Genomic DNA, 21,700 nt, shown 5'->3' on the forward strand with positions numbered 1-21,700 from the left:
TTTGTTATGAGGAAAGGCCAAAGAGGGGCAGGGTATATATTAAGCAATGAATATAACATAAATGCAAAAGGTATTACTAAAACTTTAATTTGTTTGAAGTGCAATGGAAAGACACCTGATAGACAAGCATGGGCTACAGTATATATAGAAGAATTGAACCGAAGTGATAGAAGAAAGTTATTAGAGAGATGTATCACCAGAGTGAGGGGAGAGGGAAAGGTAAGGATTTCTGGGCAGACAGATGGTGAGGGCCACTGGTTTCTATGTAATATCAAGAAATATAGAGGAAGGCCACCAGCAGGCAACTTCTAGAGGAATTATGGAAGGAAATGGAGAAGAGGCACACAGGATGAAAAGGTGTAGATGGATTGAAATCTGCACCTCTGAAGGCATTTCATACTTTGACAGATTCTACAAATCCCAAGTGCTGAAGTTTCCTCCCTCTGCTCCCCCCATTTTGTCTCCATATCACCAAGTACCAGTTGATTCTTAGTTTCCCAATTCTTAGGGTGAAGGTTCAAGGGACAAAAATGGATAAAATACGGGTACAGGAACAAAGGAGTGTGAAGGGGGTCTTTGAAGCTCTGTTAGGGAAGGGCCAAAGAGCCCAGACAGAATCAAAGGGAAGGAACTATTCCAGGGAAGGGGTCAGTAGAGTTAATGTCCTGGAGATCTGGGCAAAAGCAGGGGCCTCCAAACATGGGACAGAGGCAGAGAGGAGGCAACAGTTCCAGGGGACAGAGCCACAGGATCAGCTCAGGAACCCTGCAGAGGACAGAGAATGGACACAGAAGAGTCTACATGGGGGTCTGAAGCCACAAGTAGAGCCACTTATTCTCACCAAGAGTTCCCAAGTCTCTTCTTAACTTCAGGCCCCACTGGGTAGAGATTATAGGTATAAGAACCCTGATCCCACCTAGGCAGAAGGATCTTATCTGTTGATTGTTAGCCATGATTTCCTGGATAGGAAGAGAGACAGATATAAAAATGATAGTAAATCCTAGAGGCTCAGAAACAAAAGGCACCAAGCTTTTGAGCATTGTGGGACAGGGGACTCTTAACACTGCTTAACCCAGTACCTAATACCATAGAGGAAGCACTTAATTGATGCTTTATCCATCCATCTAAAACTGAGTGAGTGGATGAAGGAGAGGGGACATAACAGAGGGAAGGGCTAAAGGCTGGAACCTGACATCCCTCCCTAAGCTGTCTCTACTAGTGAATAAAGGATTCCCTAAGACCCTTGAGCCCTGGGATCTGGCCCTTCCTTGAAAGGAAGAGCTGAAGTCAGAGCCAGACCACCCCTTCACCTCTAACATGGAGTCAGATTTCTGGCATAACCAAATATCTTCTCTCCCCTGGAGGAGATCACAGAGGAGAGGGCTCAGGGCTTTTCCCAGAGTACTTCACCTTTCTGACTCCTCTTGTGGACAATTAGGCTAACCCCAAAGAAGATCAAGCCCAGCATGAAGCCCCCAACTCCGATCAGTATCTTACTCTGGGCAGACTGAGACTGTGCTCCTGGGGAGCAGAGACACCAAGGATCAAAACTTTCCCTCCAGGAGCCAGCCCCATGTGGGGAGCAGACGGGTCTGAGGGCAGCCTGAGAAGGTGGCTAAATCCTGTCTAAGAAAGGAAGGGACAGATGTGCAAAGGGCCTTTCAGAGCTCAGGAAGTGAAAGCTCACCAGGGGACACTCCCATCAATCCATCTCAAAGCCTGGCTCCCCTACCCCAGGGGAAGGGGTTTATAGGCTGATCACAGAGACCAAGAGGTGCCAGCAACTGACGGTGTAGGACATACGGTGAACTAAAGAGTCAGGCTAGGCAAGCATAGTTGGATAACAATGCTGCTTTAATGGAGTAGTATAATTGATTATATATCTTTCTTGTTTATGCATGGAAAGTTTTACAGTGAACTTTGAATCACCGGTTTCTCATGAATTCACACAGCTAAACATAGATATCAGTAATGACCTTGACTACCAAGCTGCTTCCTGCATGCCCAGACTGCTTGTAAGAGACACAGCAATATTTCTTGATACTGACTGTCAAATATTCTTCTTGGGGGAAGATATGGCACAGCTGTTCAGAGTGAACTTTGTACCCTCCTGGATTCAAACAAGTCAACAAGTCTGGACTCAGACATAACTCAAGTCCTTGAACTCAGAGCAAGTCACAAGTCTCTGGACTCAGACACAAGCTCAAGAATCCATTAGACTTGTTCCCCCACACAGAGAGAGGCCAGCTCCCAGGCCTGGGGCCAGTGAGGAGAATGACAATATTCTAGGTCTCCATAGCTCTTAGGTCAGCACTGCCAAGAGGGGCTGGGGTGAGGAAAGGGGGGAGGGTTAGTAGCACCACATGGGGTTTGTATCAGCTCAGGTCAGAAGAAAAGAGGGCATAGGATACACACTGAGGGATCTCAGAGCTAGCTCCATATCCTGAACAGTGTTAGAAATGGAGAATGAGGAAGCACTTTCTCACTCCAGTCCAAGATGGCAGGTCTCTGAAGGCTGGAGTACTCCAATTGGCAAGTGTAGACATCTCCATGCTTTGGGGTCATTTCCAGAATCACCAGGATGTGGTAGGTCCAGTCTCCATTGCTGATCAGGCCTGTGGACACAGCCCCAGCTGTCTCTTCCTGCCCATTCAGGAACCACCTGACTTCAATGTCCCCAGGACAGAAACCAGTGACAGAGCATCCTAATCCCTTTCCCTCATACTTCTTCCTTCCCATTCTCCTTCTTTGTTCCCAATCTCTCCCCTCCCCCTATCTTCCTTCCTGGCTCCTCCCACCTCCATCTCCTCCCTTCCTCCTCTCTCCCAATCCATCACCTCCCCCTCCCTTTATCCCTGCTCCCCCTTGTCTCTCTCCTGCTCTGGGGGCCCCTGTCCTCACATCTGCTATTCTGACCCCCCCCCACCTTCTTTCCTCTGCACCTGCCCTCTAACATCACAGCCTCTTCCTCCTCCCCTCCCTCTACACTTCTAGCACCTTCTCTTTTCTTCCCTCCCTGCTCTGCCCCTTCCCCAGGACGCCCACCCTTCTCCCGATCTCTCTTTCCTCTCCCTGGGTCCCTGCTGGGCTCCCTTGGTCCCCTCTCGCCTGGAGAGCACACTCACCACATCTGGGCACTAAGAATGGCTTACACCTTGTAGTTGTGCCTGAACAGAGTGTCCACGTAGGCCCGTCTCTGCTTCAGGAAATCCTTCTGGCTGTTCCAATACTCAACATCTGGCCGCCCCAGCCCCGGCACCGCCACAAACACCCCCACAAACACCCCCACGCCGCGTCGCTGTCGAAGAGCACACATTCCTCTGGATTGTAGATGTATTTCAGCACATACCACACGTGCTCCGTCCTGTTCACAAAGTAACACTCAAACTTAAGTTGCTCCCTGAAGTTCTCTGGGGGCAAACCCAGGGAAGTGCCAGCCCTGGCAGACACCCTGCCCTTGAATCCCTGACCACAATTTGGGCCTGACCAACGAAAATCCAGGCAACATTGGGCTGCTCTTCCTGCGCATGCTCATCCCCACTCTCTCTGAGGTCCAGAGACAGCAAGTGACTTTTCTGAGCTTACACCCACAAATCTGTAATGGAGGCAGGACTAGAACCCAGACCTTGAGGTTCCGAGAGAGGAGTCCTGTTTGTCTGCAGTGTCTTAACCACCTCTCAACCACACCCAGTCTGCTGCAAATACTCCCAGGAAAGTATTCAAGTATTGTCATATAAAATAGGTTTCAAATCAGATCATGAAGGAATAAACAGAGGAATTTATAAGTGATCAGAGAAGCACAAGGGAGCCATTGCTGTCTGTTGAGGAGAGGAGTGACTTAATCAGATTTGTTCTTAAGGAAAAACATTTTTAGATGTGTGACAGATGGTATGGAGTGAACAGAGACTTGAGGCAGGGACAGTGATTAGGAAGCAGTCATAATAATCTAGGTGACAGGTGATGGAGGTCTCAGCAGAAAGGGTTGCATGTAGAAGGAAACTGAGATTAGTTCAGCAAATATTGAATGGTGGTAATTGAGTGAACCCCACTAATTCCATCTTGTGACTCAGTTCTGTAGCTGGCTCAGTTCCCTTTCTATTAGATTACGAGCAGAGTCCAATTTCTGCCTTGTCAGAAAATTGTGTTCAATTGTGGGGTTTAGAAGAAAACCTTATTTCATTGTTTGAACCCAGGGCTTCATGGCTGGTGTGTGAGAAGGAAGAGTTTGGAGTCTGAGTCTGATATCAGAGAAGGTCTTTATTTTTTCTCATGAGAAAGGGCCCTGCCCCTGTTGCTCAAATGGTGTCTGTTAAGGAGAGCACCATATATAAGCAAGGCCATGGTTACATACTCCCTGATGCAGAAACCCCAACCCCCAACTGGCCTTCACTCCCTTTGGTGGGGAGGCAGGCTCACGATCTTGGGAATCTATCTTGGAGACAAAGAACACAGAAACATTTGGGTGTCCAAGGCAAGGCCAGGAAAGCAGTTTTTTCCTTATTTGGCATATCTTGTGCTGGGGTAGCCCTGGGGATGGTCTCCATTGCTCTAAGTCCCAGATTCCTGTAAGGTCAGGTGATTTCTAAACTTGGGCCTACTGGATGCTGAAGCCACTCTAAATTTGATGTTTCAGAATGGGGAAACTTCACTGCAAGTTATCCCTCAAACTGGGAAACTGGACCAGTTCTACGTGCTACTTAGAGACCCTTAACAAAGGCTGAGGTTGTGCTGAGCAGAAACAAGGGCAGATCCAGAGACTGAGGCAGAGTTTTATCACAATTGCACATCCCAAGTCACCTATAAATCTTATCTGAAAACTAGCCTCTTACTAATCAATTGGTTATTGGTTCCATGTTCCTTTTCCTGTTCACAGACCCTTGGGGGCGGGGGACACCACTTTTTATGATTTCAGGCAATTGCACATGTTCACTCTCCCCCTTCCAGCTTTGGAAGTTCCTAATCCTTCCTCCAGTTAGAATTCAAGTTACCTAATTTTTGTTTTCTTTTAATTCATTGGCCTTATTTCATTAATTATTTTTTATATATAAAAATCTGTTTCCCACTATATTTTGGGCCCAACCCTAAGCTGAGAAGGTTTGGTCACAGTTTGTTAGTGATTAGCATACATTGTTTAATAAATCAATATGATCAGAAACTCAAACCTTTGTTTCCTCAGTCATTTCATCTTTCACATGCCACATGTAAGGAATGTTATGTCAGTGACTCTGGGGGGAGGCAGAGTGAGGGAGTGAAAGATAAAACCAATATCATGAACCATGAGACTACAAGAATTGCATTATGTTCATTAGGAATAGGAAATTCTTAAAGAGATATGGTTAGGGTAGAAAGCAATGAGCTCAGTTTTGGACATGGGTTTAAGAGAGCTCAGAGATATCAGGTCTGAAATATCCAGGAGACAGATGGTGTTGCTGGACAGAGACTGGTGCAGGAACCAGAGAGTTGGAGTCATCTGAACAGAGATGGGAACTAACTCTATGGGAGCTGATGAAGTCACAGAGAGGAGATAGAGGAGAGAAGAGGGGCCAGGCTAGAACCTTAGGAAACACCCCCAACATTTAGGACATAGGATATAGATGGATAAAACAGCAAAGGGGACTGAGAAAGAATGACCAGATGGGCAAAGAGAGAACCAAGAGAGAGCAGAGTCACAAAAACCCAGAGAGGAGAGAATACCCAGGATCTGAGGGTGGAAATGGTATGATGCAGCAGAAAGTTCCTGAAAGATGAAGCCTGAGAAAAGACCATGGGCTTTGCCAATTAAGGCATAGATGCTTCCACAGAGAGACAGAGACAGACAGAGAAAGATAGACAGATATGAATTGACAATGGTTAAAAAAAGAAAATATAATTGGTATATCATTGAATTTTGGTCTACAAATATCCTTTAAAATGTATAGCCCAATAGATTTTTTGATAATAAAAAATGTTCCCTTTTTCAGCAACAGGAAATAAAAGATTGTCCTAAAATGTTCCATTGCCTATTTATGTGAGTGAGTGTTTTGACTTTTTCTAATTTTAAATAAAAATTCAGAAATGTACTTGATGCAGAACCAAATTTTACATTTAGAATTTTCAAAATTATAAGCGTGATAAAATTTTATATTTCATTACCATGTGATATAAATTTTAATTTGGAACTTTAGGAAAAAAGTTACCATTCTAGTTATTGTAAACACTTAATAAATCTAAGAGAATTTTATGGCTGTTTTGTAAAATAACCCCAGGCATTCACCACACATATTTCTACAGAAGGAGATTTGTGGAGCAAAAAGCAATGAAAATCACTGCTATAAACTAAACCCTATGATCCACCCTGTGACTGAATCATTATGTCTTTGGAAACTACATTGCCCAATGAGAAAGGGCATAAAAGAGGAAGCAGAGTTTGGAGGGGGATATTTGATATACTCTAATCAGAGTAATGGTAAACAAAAGGGTCAAAATGAGTTCTTCCATCTCTCAGTAAAAAGAAAAGGTACAGGAGAAGTTAGGAGGCAAAGAGGGATTGAAAGAGGAGGAAAGAGAGAGAGAGAGAGAGAGAGAGAGAGAGAGAGAGAGAGAGAGAGAGAGAGAGAGAGAGAGAGAGAGAGAGAGAGAGAGAGAGAGAGAGAGAGAGAGAGAGAGAGAGAGAGATCCATTAGCTCTATGGAGAAGAGTAGGAATTCAAATTAAGAGTACTGCATAGGGGGAGAGATATATCCCATAACAAATGAGGTGTTCAATTTACAATGGTTTGATTCTTGGGGACACCATGATCCATGGTTAACTTATTTCCTCTGACACAGTAGTCTATAGCCTTACCTAGGAGAAAGACATCAGAGTTACTAGGGGCTCCTGAATTTCATAAGGGTGAGAAAGCAAGGACTCAAAGAAAGCATTGATTGTCAAATGAAAAAGAAAATGATCACAAGGAAGTTGAATTGCAGTGATTTGGAACACGTGGTAATTTCTACTTTGGAATAAGGCTTCTATACTCATCAACTTCCCTGTGAATTGATACTTTACAACCAGGGCACAATACAAAAGAGAGACGAGGAGGCAAGACCTACATTGGAAATAACATCAAAAATTGATTTGAAGAGAAAAATGAAACTTGGTATTTTTGAAGTTTTAATTTCATGAGAAACACAAAGACATTAATGAAGGAGTAAATACACATCAAAACAGAATCAAGGAATAAAAACTAAAAGTATACATTAAGAAAGGGAAATTAAGTATAGAAAAAAAAGAAATCCTTTTTTTACCAAAGGATATAATTTTTTGGAAGAATTTGGAGAATTAGAGAGGGAGAATTTTGAATTAAATAATTAAATGAGAAAAGAAAAAGAAAGGGGGAAATAGGTAACTATAAGAAAGAAAGGAAATAAAATTAAAAGTGGAGTAAACATTAAAACTGAATAAAAGATTGACAAACAGAAGGGAGTGGTTATCAATAACAGGGAAAGAGCCTTAGAAAGCAGGGTTGTTTGAAATACTCTAAACAAAAGTAACTGTACAAAGTAATAATTTAGAAGGAGATAAAAATCCTTATTTGGAAACAAAAATTCTGAAGAGAAAAATGAAAAGAGCTGTTGGTTGGTGTATCAGGGAGAGATGACAATGGATTTTGGTGAAATGAGTCAAAGAACAGAGAGCAAACAGGAAGAGGATTTGGGGTTCCTGAATACCAACTTCAGCTACATTGCAATTTTACTAAAAGTCATCCCTGTTCTCAATCAATCAATCAATCAATCAGTCAACAGTTATTTAATAAGGGATTACAATGTGCCAGAAACTATGATAAGTGCTGTGGACAAAAAGCAAAAGTACTTCCCTTGTACTCCTGGTTGGGGCTCTCTGAGGAGTTGGTGTTTAGTGTTTCCTTGGAGTGTTTCCAACAAAGAATGACATATTCAGTACCAGCAGTTTTACAATCAGAAAATATGAAGCTAACTCTCTTAACTTCATTTTATTTTTTTCTTTTTCAATCATGCATTCATTTATGTATAGCTTACAGGATATTTAGCCATGAAGATGTTGATTAGACAATCATTATCCAAGGATAACTCAGTTGGATTTTTGTTCTTTTTTTGGCATTTAGGAGGGAGGAAGGCATGGCAATTGGGGCTAAGTGACTTACTCAAAGTCACACGGCTAGTAAGTGTTGTGTCTAAATCCAGATTTGAACTCAGGTCTTCCTGACTCCAGGGCTTGTTTTCTATTCACTGTGTCACCTAGTCGCCCCCTCTCTTAACTGTAAATGTGAATATATTGAGCAATCCAATAAAATTAAAGAGAGTGAAAGATTGAATAAGAAAACAAAGTTTCCCAAGATGTTGCTTACAAGACACTCTACTAAAAAAAAATAGAATAGCATTTCTATAACAATAACAAATTATCATGATAAATATGGACATCCTTGTTTTATCCCTGTCATAACTGGAAAGGCCTTTAGTGCTGTTTCTCTATCACAGATAGTGTTAGGTCTTCAGATTTAGATAGATTCTATTTGTCACACTAAGGAAAGATCTATTTATTCCTATTCTTTTCAACATCAAAAAAAAAAAAACAACAACAAATAAATGTAAGGTGGTATTTTCTCATAAGGCTTTTTCTTCACTTCCCCAAAATAGATTCAGAGGGCTGAAAACTCTCAACCTTCTCCACAAAACATTAGTCTAAGTCTTTCTTTCCTACCATTTTTACTGTCATGCTTAAATCACTAAACTCATTTTAACTTCGTTGCTATTGGGGGATAAGCTTGGCTTGCTTTCCCCTTAGAGGTGAAATAGGAAGGATTTTAATGAAACTAGATTATTTGGTACCCAGTCTTAGATATTATAGAAAACATTACAGAATGAGAATAATGTGGAGGGAATTTTCCCCTTCTGTCACTATGGAGGCAGTTCAGAAGTTGATACTGTGCTGGAGAAACCAAGAGGACTGATCCAGGATATAGTTTCTTTTGTCTTCATGATTGCATATTAACTAACTAAACAACCATATCCTACACAACCTTCACCAAGCCCTCTCTCACTTCCCTATCTCTGACCCAGGCAGGGCTTATTTCCTGTTGCAGACACATTCCCTGACCCCAAATGCACTAGTACCACTTTTTTTTTTTTCAAATTAGTGGTCCTGAAATCTATAGCCAGGAGCTCTTTGATCATACAAGAGGAGGCTAAGGATTCCCTGTCTTGGGGAAAGAGTCCTCTGAGCTATCATAGAATTATCTTCCAACCAAGGCTATCTTGTAGGTAGGAAGTACCACATGAAGGATCTTCTGACACTACCCAACTATCTCGCCTGCAGCATGTCTTGGCCTGGAAGCTGGACTTTCCAATAACTCCATCTTTGGGGTCTATAATTTGATTGACATTTGTCAGAACCTTGAAATTCATTATTTCAGCCTGCACAATGTCTATTTGTGAGTGTTTCATGAATACCAGGGACCATCTGTCAAGGTCAGAGTTGTTAAAATGGGAAAATGGCAGGATCTCTCAATTCCAGGAGGGTGTTTTTTTTGCCTTTCATTGTATCAAGTCTTTGTTGGAAATAGTATACATTGTGTTGCTCTTAATCGGTCTAAGGGAGTTTGGAGACCTTCTCTGTCCTTAGTAGACCTAATGCCTTCCCATAGAGCCCATGGTGGGAGGAGCTTGGCAAAACAGCAGAACAGGAAGGGTGGAACAGGAAGGAGAAGAGCAAAGCTTGAACATGAGCTAGGATCAAGCAAAACTGAGAGGAAGAATGCTTGTGATTTTGGCACTCTGTAGCAGGGTCTGTTGGTCTGTCAGACAAAAGCATGCTGTCTGTTATTTTTAGAGAGAAGTCCTGAAAGGGAACTTTATTGCTGTTACAGAAGCCCTGAAAGAGAATTTTACTTCTGTTTGCAGAAGTCCTGGGCCTTTACTGTTGTTTGGGTTTTATTTCTCAGTTAGAAGTGTTGTCTGTTGATTTGTGTTACTTTGTCAGACAGAAAGTGAATCGAAATGACAGTGCTGGCAATGTGTGTAAATATTGTTGTTGCTCTGTTAAGCTTTGTCTTCCTAGAAACAGAAACTTCAAAGAGTTTGGAGTGGAATAGTAAGCTGAAGCAGCAAACAGGAGAGGAGGGCTGCCTATGTGAGAGTCCAGGCAAGAGTCATGTGAATCCAGGCAAGAGCTGGGAGCAGTCAGCCTGTGGAATAGGAGCCATGGGGTTTGGAAGTCAACCTCGAATTAAGATGAAAGAACACTTTACTTGGGTACTCTATATTGATTGATGAGATTGTGATTTACTGTAACCTAGGGGTGAATGATGTTAATACTTTCTACTATCCCTTAAATATGATTGGAAGTCAGCCTCCAGTCAAGATGAAAGAAGACTTTACATGGGTACTCTATATCGACTGATGGGATTGTGACTTACTAAATTATATGTTTTGTTTAAGACTATGTGGCCACCTTAGTAATAAGTTGTTATGTTATATTGTTATGAATGTTGTGCTTCAGTTTCTTTAATGTTTTGCTTTAGTTTATTGCTGAATAAATAGAGAGTTCACTATACTATGTGATTAGATCCTTAAAGTTATGCACAATAACAGTCCTTGGGAGAGCTGTTTGTGACTGGTTTTACATCTCTGTCTTCTGGTTGCTTACAATTTAGTTGAGGAAAGAAAGACTTACTTCCAGCTTTTTGAAGTCATTATTGTTTTTTCTTTTAATCAGAGCTCTGAGATCTTTCAGAGTTTTGTTTGTCTGCTATTTAATATGAAGTGGTCCTGCTCAGATCCTGAAATTTTGTGCTTGGTAGGTACCTATTTTGTATCCATTTCTAGAGATTCACAATGTGATGTGCTTTCTCAGATGGAGATAATTTTAATTCATTGCAATGAGGTACTCTACTAAGTGTGGGGAGAAGTACCAGGTTAGTGGATAGTGATGATCTCAAAAAAGAAACCCTGAAGAGGATGTAAAATATGTTCTCTGGAGCTTTTAGAGCTAAGGTGCTACAGGTTTCTACTTAGGAAAAAAGATCATTATCTATGAAATCAAAACTTTTGCATTAAAGGAAAGATTTCTCAGCATTTAGAGATATAGCTCACAATAGTGGGAGATAAAAATTACATAGGTAAATAAGAAAAAGAACAGATGGGAACCTAGAGCCTAAGGAATGTGACTGTATCTCCACATAATTTAACTCCTAGAAATAGGCATGTTCTTTTGAGACAAGTCAATATAAAGCCTTTTCTCAAGAAGTTTCTAGCTTTCCCTTGATTCATATTTCTGCCATCACAACATCTCTCTTATTTGTCCCCTTCCTTTCCTCACACAGCCACCATCCTTGTTCAGATCCTCATTACTTCTCTAGATATTTCTCTCTGGACTTTGCCACCATGTTCAAGCTGCCTTCCTCCCTTGTCCCTAAATTCCACTTCTGTCAATGATGATTTCCCCTAGAACCTCCACTTTCAGGAATGGCCCCAAATAGTCATGCTTCATTTTCCAGATGTCAGCACAATACCTTCCAAGGGCACCTTCCCTCTCTCCCTCTGCCCCCAAGGTCTTGTCAAATTCTTCTAAATGTTGTCTTCTCCCATTCAAATGGGAGCTCCTTGAGAGCAGGATTGTCTTTGTGCCTGTATTTGTATCCCAAGCATTTAGGACAGTGCTTGGCATATAGTAAGTGCTTCATAAATGCTTGTGGGTTTGTTGACTTGACTCTTGTCTGGACCACTAAAATAGGCTTCTAATTGCTCTTCCTAATTCCTGTTTCTCTACACTCCAATTCCTTTTCCACTTAGGTGCAGAAAATGTTTTTCCTTAAGCATAGATTTGCCCATGTCATTCTCCTAATCCATAAACTCTGGTGGTTCCCTGTTATCCATAGGATCTTTTATTTCACATTTCAAGCTCTTCATAAGCTTCCCCTTTCTTCCCTTTCCAGTCTTCATACACTTGACTTTCTTCCCATATTCTAGACTCAACCACCCTGCCCTACCTGCTGCCTTCACTCATAACTCTTCATTGTTCATCACTGTTCCTTGTCATTGGCCATACCCCATGCCTAACAAATTCTTTCCTCATTTCTTACTCTTTTTTCTCTGAATGATTTACCTCAAATATCCTCCTTTTGGGGAGGCCTTTTTCACATTCGATAGCAGTCAAATTATCTGAGATTATCTTCAACTTCCTTTCTCTCATCTAACTCCTCTCTCTCCAAATATATGTACATATGTATGTATATATGTATCTATATGGCTATATATCTGTGTATGCGTGTGCACACACATGTATACATGCATGTATACTCATGTACTTACCTGTATATGTATGTGTATATATGTATGTGCATTTGAATTCTTAACTTACGGATTTTGGTCTAAGAAAGAAAAACATAATTAAGTTGTGTCCATTGTTTATTTCTCTAAGAGTGGGCAACATGCATGTGTGGGAGCTGCAATATTGGAACTGAGCTCATTTGGGGTAGGGTGCACAGTTTATATGGGGTAAACAGGGGTGATTTCACCCAATCATCATCTTACCTCTGAAGAAAAGAAATATGTCTTTTATCAGACCACCCCCAGGCTTTGGGCTATCTAGACAAAAGAATCTGTCTTCATGAAAGCCTCAGGAGAACACAATGGGCTTCCCTACCTTAGATTAAATTACTTGCGAGCTTGGATGGGGTTTGACCAGGATAAGGAGAATGAATGCAATCTCATTATCAGTAATGCTCTTCTGAAGAAAACTGAGCTTAAAGACAGGTCATCCCAACACTGATGCCGGTGCTCTTACTCGCTGAGTCACCTGGCTGCCCCTGTGATTTCCATGTCTAACCTTTGGATCCTGGAACAAATTTTAAAGATCTATCCATCTTTGTACCTCACCCTGCTCCCCCCATCTCCCATCCTCCACTATTAAATTTTTCCTAAAACTTTCATAACTAATCAGTGAAAAAATGAAGATGAGAAATTGAATTCCTTGGTCTGTACCTTAGGCCTTTTCCTGTGCCCTGTTGTCTATGAAGACATTGGCCCTCTTCCTCTGGGTATCAGAGCTGAGGGCCTAGTTCATTTGCTACTAGTGTAGGTTTGTGTAGTTAATGGCCTTACCTCGACCTTCTCTTGCCTCAGCCCTACATTGAAAACCCCATGAAATGACATAAGTCTATATGAGGACAGGGAAAATGAGTTATGTGGAAGAGGAGACTAAGAGAGAAAAGAGTCAAGGATGGATGATACCTAAGTTGACTCAAGGATGGACGCTACCTAAGGTGAGAGCCTGGTGGGGTGGGACCTCAGGTCAGACACAAATAGTCTGTGTGAACATTTGGGGTGGGTACTCTAAACTTGTACATACTGCATTTCCTTTGAACTCTTTCAGTTCTGCTTTGGTAACAGAGCACAGCACCTCTTCTGATGTGGGCACACGATGCTGAGGAGTCTTGTGCCAGTATCTCCCATATCACACAATCAATTCCAAAGTTCTTGAGAGAGACCTTGTATCATTTTTTCTGACCACCATGTGAATCTCTGCCCCATGTAAGTTCTCCATAAAATAGTCTTGGCAAGCTTATGTTTTGCATTCAAACAATGTGGCCAGTCCACTGGAGTTGTGCTCTCTAAAGTGGAGTTTGAAAGTTTGGCAGTTTAGTTTGTGCAAGGACTCCAGTGTCTGGTGCCTTATCCTGCCAGGTGATCTTCAGAATCTTCCTAAACCAATTCAGATGGAAGTGGTTGAGTTTCCTGGCATGGTGCTGGTAGACTGTCCAGGTTTCACAGATATATACGGATGAGGTCATCACAATGGCTCTGTAGACCTTCACTTTGGTAGTCAGTCTACTACCTCTTTTTTTTCTCATACTTTCCTTTGGAGCCTCCCAAACACTGAGATAGCTCTGGCAATGCATGCTCTTCAACCTCATTATCAATGTGTACATCTCTGGAAAGTATACTACCAAGCTAAGTGAACGTATCCAACAGCCTTCAAAACGTCTCCATTTGTTGTAACTGAAAGATGGTAGGTAATTCAGAGCCTAGGATGTCCTGGTCAGAACTGCAGTCTCACTGGTTGCTGCCTCATCCCTACTGGTTGCTGCTGCTTCTTGGGGCTTACAGGAGCCATGCTGTGAGAATACAACCATCCTAGGGCTTTCTAAGGGGAGTGCTCCTCTATTGTTGCCTCTAGAAGCAGAACCTTGAAGCGCTCTGGGTCTACAGTGGAGTTGGGATGCTATGGGTTTGCTTGCTTGTGCTCTTTGCTTTTGTCCATGGGTGACTGGTTAACTTTTTTGAAGATTTTTGGAGTAGAAGAAATCATGTTTGGCAGTTTCTTATCCAGTTTTTCTATGATTATTTGACCTGGTATGAATTTCAGATTTTTGTTGGAGTAATGTGAGGAGCTAGGCAGTCTTCCAATGTTTAGGCACCATCTTGTTCAGAAGCCAATATTTTCTCCTTAAATAGATTAAGAGTTTTGGGAAGGCAGGGACTGTTTCAATGATGGTTTGTATCCCCTAGCCTCTAGGAGACCCTTAATAAAATGCTTCTTATTTGATTGATGTAAGTTTCATAGAGGCATCTATGGCATCTGACAGTGATAAGTCTATGGGGACACTGCTGAATGGGAAGGAGAGAATTCCATTTCAGAGCTCTTTGCAGCTCCTAATGTGGTCAAAGCACCAAAGTGTGAGATAGATTAGGGAAAGATAAAGAGGTTAGACAAGAGAAGGCCTAGCTTTTGTAGAGGTTATGATTACTTTCAGGTAGGGGGATTAAGATCTGTGCCAAAAAAACTCTATTAAAAATTAATACATAGGAGAGTTACAAAATGCATTGTGCAAAGCCAGGGGGATATAAATATTCCAGACAACTAGAATCTGAAGTTTTCTGGAGGATGTGACATTTGAATTAGACATTATAAGGTTAATTTGGGGGGCATCTAAGTGGCACAGTGAGTAAAGCACCGGCCCTGGAGTCAGGAGGACCTGAGTTCGGATCCAGCCTCAGACACTTAACACACACACACACACACACACACACACACATACGCACACACACACAACTAGCCGTGTAAACTTGGGCAAGTTCCTTAACCCCAATTGCCCTCCAAAAGGCAAAAAATAAAGGTTAATTTGGACTAACAGAGATAAGAAAGGAAAGTTTACGTATCTACAATCTGTAGTTGGACACATACTTCTTTTTTCTGCACATATGGTAACAGGGGATTAGTTGGGTAGAGTCTGGCTGATTTCTTTTTGTCTGTCATTAGTCTGATCTCAATGTCATCTGTCTGCCAATATGAGAACATTTGTCCTCAGAAGGGGTAGAAAAAACAACTGCACTTTCTTTTGACTAGGCTAGGAATCTTTACTAGATGTTAGGCCAAATGACCAAATTTCCCTTTAATCTGGTATGCTGTGTCCCTATTCAGTATCTACTGTGTGCTCTAATTCAAAGCAACAGAGACCCTAATACAGAACAATAAAGGGAGAAGGCCTAGTTAGTGCTTTTGAGTCATAACTATGGTGATAATCTAATGCAAAACCCATCAATGTCCATTTGCAGCTTCGGGGTTGCTATACGTGTAAATGAAAGAGTGAGGATTTCGACTGACCATAGGAAGGTGAAATTGATCTAACTTGATCAATCTCTCTCTACCCTTTGCCTACTCATCTACATGGGTGAGCAGAAGAGACTAAGAGTTCTGAAAGTTGGGAATGCTGAAACTTTGGTGCTGTGCATGATTTTAATTGAACACGGAAAACAGTGGGATTCCTTTCTTTACCTTTACTTTATCCATGATGAATTCTCAGTGAGATGCCAGTGTATAACCTTCTTCAAACATCTAAATTTTAAGGTTTGTATAGCCCTTATTATGACATTACTAGAGCAAATGACCTGTAGGCCCATTTCACTAGACTAGTGGTCCTTTCAGTCCAAGGAAATCACATTTATAGAGTGCTTAGCACAGGGCCTGACTAAGTATACACTTAAGAAAAAGTTATTCCCCATCCTCTCCCCTCCTCTTCCCTTTCCAACCCTTAGACTTCTACTTCTGTTCCCATCCGTCTATCCATAAACCAGTGATCCCAGGCCAGCCTTTTTGATCTGACCATCCTCCAACATCAGGGACTATTAAAAAACAAAGATAGCTGTTCTGATGAATCATATTCCCTGTATTATGATAACCAGATGTTCCCCTCAGATAGTCACTTGAAGGAGCCAAAAGAACTTCTTGCTCTTCTTCCTTGGTCCTCTCTGGTTCATAAGAGCAAATTGGGAACCGTTTTCTTGCTGTGGAAGTCAGAAAGAGACTGGCTGCTCCAAATTGACGCTCCTTGGGGGGCGGGGGGAGGAGAGGGCGGGGAAGCATTGTTTCTCTTGCCTATTGATCAATGGGCAATAACCACACTTGCTGTCCACCACAGGGACTATTGTAAACTTGCATGTTGAATTAGCAAAATATTGCATCTATTATTTGGTTCTTTTTATTGTAGACATTTCTATTAATGACACTGTCTGATGCCTTCTGTAATCTAACTGATGATTCTGGATTTAGATCTAGATCAAGTCTTCCCTGGCACTCATGCAGACTCCACTGACATAGCTAAGAAGGTCTTTAAGGAATTCATTGCCAATAAGGATTGACAATCACTTTAGGCAGTAATAATTGCACACATTTAATTGGTCAGATGGGAAAATATTTCTATATAATATATGAACATGTTATATAAATATATAGTATAAATACAAAATTAATATTACATAGTTATATTTTGAACATCTGACATAAAATGTGTGCCACTATTTTATATATGTTATACATATAAAAGAACTAAAGTATAGCTACCATCTCCGATCCATCAGGGCTGTGGAAAACAGAAATGTCAATATAAACACATGATTGGTCAAAGTTTGTTCAAGAAATTGGTTTCAAAGAGCTTGCAACCACAAAATCTAATTGAAGGCTCTCTGTTTATGGGAAAGGAGAGCAAGGGACCCATATTTATACTCCTTAACTACATTATGACTGGATCATATGACACACCTATATTACAACAGGATACTACAACGCTGGCAGTAATCTGAGCCAGACTGAAGTGTAATCTAGCCTGACTTTTGAATTGTATCCCAATGCTCAATATGATTCAGTCTGGCCTAATCTGTTTATTCTCCTTTTATGCTAACCTGTGGGTGTTTTATGGTTACATGCCCCAAGAATGTATCTCCAAGCTAGACTAATAATACCTCCCTGACACTGACCCAGGTTAGGGGGAGGGATGGGCTGGGGTGGTTGTACCAGCAGGCTCCAGTCCACCTGCAGATCACAGGGTGACAGAAAGCTCATCTGGCTCCAGCTGCTAGTGTCCTCTAGTGGTTCTATTTTTAAGAAAGGACAGGAAAGTGTCAAAATGCTGGAGAGTTCCCTGACTGGGGTCAGATTATGAAGGCCTTCAGATGCTAAACAGGGGACTGATTATTTAATTCTAGGGACAATTGGGAGCCACTGGAAGTTTTTGAGAAGGAGATACTACAGTCAATCTTATTATGCTTCACCAATATCATTTAATCACTTTTTTGCATTATGAATTCAAGAAGCTAAGGAAACTGAAGGCAAGGAGACCAAGTAGGAGACTATTGCCATATTCCAGTGAAGAGGTAACATCCGAGTTCCTTGGTAATTGCTAGATTCTAGCAATTGGGTGATCTTCTTCCATCAGGAAAATCTAGGTGTTCTAAGAGAGTCTTCCAATGAAACCTCTGCCTAAGAACTAATAATGTAGTTCAGTGCTGATCCAGACTGGTTCTCCCATCTCTGAGGTTGCCCAATCCTGGAGCACATAAGAGAGCATTTAAGTTCTTATTCTGCAAGTTTATTGTCAGTTCCTGTGAGCTGGGGACTACCCTGACTGTCACTCTTGTGTCTCTTGTCCTTTCCCTGTCCCCAGAATGCTGTGCTTGTGGACACAAGTTCTGGTGATGACCCTACTGGTGCTGAATTCCCTAGTGGCTGCAAGACTAAAGACAGCCGGGGCGGCCAGGTAGCTCAGCAAGTAAGAGCACCGCCCCAACATTGGGATGTCCTGGGGATCGAATCCGGGCTCAGATACTTAGCACCACACCCAGAAATAACTGGCCGTGTAACCTTGAGCAAGTTACTTAACCCCAACTGCTTAAAAAAAAAAGACTAAAGACAGCCCAGGTAAGTATAGAACAGTAGCTACCCAGACAGTATAGGTGGAGAAATATGAGAAATGTTCCTCTCCACATGGCCCAGACCAAAGAAGGGCTGGGAGTAGGCTGGCACTTGGCAGGATGGAAAGGTGGGAGAAGCTAGTCTCTAAAGTCCCATTATCCTATTCCTGTGATTCCCTTCTCCCTTTATCCCAGGTATAGTCTTGCTTCCCCTTCTTTTCACTGTTCCTAAACTCATCCTTTCTCAGGGGATCAGAGTCTCTCCCCATCAAACTTATATCTAAACTTTCTTGTCTTCCTAAACACCTTCTCATAGATGGTCTAATTTACTAAACTGATTTCAACTTTGGTGTTTGTAGGGTAAGAGCTTTCCTGATTTGCTTACTCCTCTCCAGAAAAAATGAGAGGATTTGAAAACCTTGTGCTAAGCCAAGGTATTTGGGGTCCACCCCTAGCCTTAGGTTTAACAGGGTAATGGCAGGCATTTTTCTGATGCATCCCTCCCAGTTTTGAGGCACACTATGAGCTAGACAGACCAAGGGGACTAGCCCAGCATGGGATTTGTTTTATCTTCAAGATCCCTTGTTAATGAACTGAAGAAATATTCAATGTCCAATGTCCCCTAAATTTCTACTTCTCTGTTTCAGTCTGGGATTATTTCCTGTTGTGACTGACAGATATACATCCTGGGCCCAAATCAGCCATTAGTATCACTGGTCTCCTTGCTACTGCTTCCTGAATGCAGAGTCTAGATCATAGGCCTTCTTGAATATAGATGGGATTAATCAACCCAAGAATAAGCATTTATTAAGTGCCTCCCATGTGTCTGGCCCTATACTTGCTGCTGAGGATAGGAAGGAACAAGACCCAACCTAGTTCCTGCCCTCAAGGTGCTTAGAGTCTCTCAGAGGAGACAGCTGGTACAGATAGAATTCAACACAAGTACAAGCTAATTTAGGGAGGGAGGGCACTAGCATGTCTGGGTATCAGGAAAGACTTCATGTTGAAAGTGTTGCTGGATCTTTGTTCTGAAGGAAGTAAGGCACTGTAGCAGGTAGAGAAGAAGAGGGGCTGCATTCCAGGCACAGTGAACAGCCAATGCAAAAAATGAAGATGTGAGATGGAATGTGGTGTAGGGACAGTGAAAAGATTAATTTGGTGAGGCCATAAAGTTCAGGGAGGGGAAAAATGTATATAATGAAACAGGAGAGGTAGGTTGGGGCCACTTTGTAAAAAAAAATCTCCATTCTCTAAAGGGGACCTTCTAGATTATGAAAGAAACCCCACTATCCAGAGCTAAATTTGCTAGTAGATTGTGATCAGATCAAAGGCCCTTTATTACTCTCCTAAGCATCTTCCCTAAGCTTTTCCTGGCCTCTGGCCTGACCATCTCCTTCCTAATCAGGTTATTCACCTGACTTGGATTCATCATCCAGGATGGATCTAGGAAACCCTTCAATTTCTGGATGCTCAGTGCAGTACAACACTCTGGGGAGAGTATCCTATGTCTAACATCCATTGCCAGGGGCTGAGCCTGAGATAGGGCGCTGTCCAGGGTAGAAAAGTCAGGTCCTGAAGAAGGGAAACCCAGCAATGGGTTCTCAGCCTGAGCAGAATGATGGCTGCTTAGACAGTTCCCTAGGATCAGTCCAGCCTAGAGGTAGCCCTTAGAGATATGAGGAAGCAGTGCTCCAATGTAACCAGTCATCCAAAGTAGAGATATTTATTAAGTAACTGTTCTCTACTCAGCCTGTGCTTGGGGATATGGGGAATACAAAGTATCAGAGACACCCTGACCCGCATGACAATGTAGCTAATGACCCAAGTTTCTACCTAACCTTTGTGTGGTACAGAGGGGAAGTACAGCAAGACTAGAAAGCAGGGAGATATTCCTATGACATAGGATGGTCAAGGAAGGAGAAGGCAAGATCTGAGCCGGGCCAAGATATGAAGAGAGATAGCAAGTGTTCATTCACTACATTTGCCTGGATATATGTTGTATTTGAAGGTTTTCCAAGTGATTTTTGTAAATTACAAATATTATTTCCTTATCAAGACAACTGTAGGAGGTAAGTGTCATCATTATCCCCACTTTACAGGTAAAGAAATTGAGGAATACAGAAGTTAAGTGACTTGCCCAGAGTCAATAGTCAGAAAGTATATGGGGCTGAGCTTGAACTCAAGTCATCCTGATTCCAGGTCCAGTGTTCTATCCCCTAGACCACCTACATGTTTCTTTCACTTACTTAAACAACAATCATTGAGGTTTTATCACAAGAGAGTCATTGTGACAGGGCCTGTGGGGCTCATTAAAAAGTACAGGAAGTTGCCTTTGCCCCTGGAGCTTGTAATCTAGCTGGGAGAAAAAAGTACAGACCCGTAAGTCTCTCCTCCTTCCCTACCTCCACCCTACTCCTTACCTTCTCCCTTCTTCCCTTCCACTGGAGGTTCTGAGGTGAGCAACCCTGTTCTACCTCCCCTGTTGCTTTCCCAGCCTCTCCCTTCCCTTAAAAGCCCTGGTCCTGGGGCAGATGGCTGCAGCCCACCTGCATGTCAGGGTTCAGAACTTGATCCCATCAGGGCTTATCCCTTTAAAGTGGTGAATGGGCAAAGCCCTCAGACTGTAGCTATTGAGGATGAATCTGAGGTCTTTAATGCTAACTCTGGCTTAGCCTGTAGCTAGGAATGAGGGGGCCAGACCCTGTTTCTTTTCTACTTTTTCAATAACCTCCAACCTTCCTTATCACAGAATATCAAACTCACCCAGCCAGAGTGGCAGTCTAAATACCTTCAATTTATAGCTGACTTAGCCTTCCAGCTCACCAAGACCCTGGCAACTCAGGATAAGGAGGATTTAGAAGCAAAAAGGGAGTTTCAAACTAAGAAAGATCAGCTTTAGTATCTGACAGCTCCCACTCCAAGTCCACACCCCACTCCTGACATAGCTAAGGGCTACAAGTCTGGTATTTGCCACTTTGCAAGAAAACAGGACATTGGAAGGCAGGACGTAGGTCACAGCTTAGGGTTCTAGAATATCAGAAAAACAAGAGGCACCAAGACCACCCCCAATGACCATAGAGGTGCTCCAAGCAAAAAGTTGCAGTATTTAACCTCCATCCACTCCTAACCTGACAGATCTTGAATCCTTAAATAATAGTAGCCAATTCACCCTCTTTTTGTCATTAAATGTAGGCCTTGTATTTGTATCTGTACTGTCAGTTTGTCTGTCAATGTGTGTGTCTCTGTGTCTGTATCTTGTGTGCTTTGAATGAGTTTGCTATCTTGCAAGATCTAAAACCACAGACAGTCAAAGAAATCTATAAAACTCTCTTCCTTGTGGTTTCTGGTCTGGCTGACCTGGAATTATAATGAAAATTTAGAGATAGCTAAAAACATCTTAGCATATTTTGAGAATTAATCATTAAGAAGTAGGGAATTGATTATATTGGGATTGCTGGAGAGACTGTAGATAGACAGTCACAAAACACCTACCCTCAATAAAGATCACTCAGCATTCC

General features: G+C 42.1%; 1 pseudogene; it reads right to left on the reverse strand.

The window, feature by feature from the left end:
* Window positions 1–607: 607 nt before the first annotated feature.
* Window positions 608–21,700, reverse strand: part of LOC138144606 (boLa class II histocompatibility antigen, DQB*0101 beta chain-like) — a 35,536-nt pseudogene continuing 14,443 nt past the window's right edge.

This window comes from Petaurus breviceps, unplaced genomic scaffold, assembly GCF_028583685.1.
Source record: "Petaurus breviceps papuanus isolate PSGF00001 unplaced genomic scaffold, PetGlider_PUasm1.0 90701, whole genome shotgun sequence".
NCBI lineage: Eukaryota > Metazoa > Chordata > Mammalia > Diprotodontia > Petauridae > Petaurus > Petaurus breviceps.